The sequence below is a fragment of the Frankliniella occidentalis genome, unplaced genomic scaffold (genome assembly GCF_000697945.3).
Source record: "Frankliniella occidentalis isolate FOCC.00 unplaced genomic scaffold, Focc_3.1 Scaffold46, whole genome shotgun sequence".
NCBI lineage: Eukaryota > Metazoa > Arthropoda > Insecta > Thysanoptera > Thripidae > Frankliniella > Frankliniella occidentalis.
Genome location: NW_026267176.1, coordinates 992,492 through 993,195, shown reverse-complemented (window position 1 = coordinate 993,195; position 704 = coordinate 992,492). Strand labels below are relative to the sequence as shown.

Below are 704 nucleotides of genomic sequence, written 5' to 3'. Positions count from 1 at the left end.
TACAAGAAAAAAACTTTTACTGTCACTGGATCAACAGGTTTTGCTATCGAGTATCTAGTAATAGTACAAGCAAACGACACGTGTGTAAAACCAAGACACAAACTGTCGCACGGTATGTTCATTCACAAACTCGCGTCTGGAAAGTTAAATACCTGAGAATCGCTTTCTCTCTGTGGCGTCCTGCGCCCAGCCTCTCCTCTCGCACACTGAGTTTATTTACTTCTCCGCGGATGGACTGCTCTCGGCGCTGCCAGTGGCTGCAAGCCCCACTCCTCCGCACGCCGCCAACGCCGCCACGCTCCACCGCGCCGCTCTCTTATCACGCCACTAAGTGGCTTGATAGATGATTTGCAAGTTGTATTCGGCCACGCCGCGGAGACCTTCTCACCCCACCCGTGCAGAAAGACCTCTGACAGGCGGATCAGTTTTAAACGGGTGTGAAGGTCACCGGCGATCTTTCTAACTGAGCTTCGGCGACACGGTTGAGAGAAGATGACTCAGCAAAACCTCTCCAACTAGACAAGCAGTCTCATATAAGGAGCGCTGTACCGAGGGGGAAATCACTTGCGTACTAGCTCGTACACCCAGGCCTGTACTATAGACGTTCTAATTCGTACTACCAGCGTAATAACGCGTACTAATGTTAAAAATCAAGCGTAATAGTGCCGCAATAACATTATTTTGAATAAATCATGAAAAATTGC

At 49.0% G+C, this 704-nt stretch overlaps 1 protein-coding gene across 1 annotated transcript in view; it reads right to left on the bottom strand.

Moving 5' to 3' along the window:
- The window catches only part of LOC113217700 (cytochrome P450 6k1), a 5,005-nt gene extending 4,684 nt beyond the window's left edge, over nt 1–321 (bottom strand). The window contains exon 1 of the mRNA XM_026437714.2: nt 153–321. The gene's annotated coding sequence lies outside the window, so the exon portion shown is untranslated. The remainder of the gene's footprint in view (nt 1–152) is intronic.
- Nucleotides 322–704: the final 383 nt, after the last annotated feature.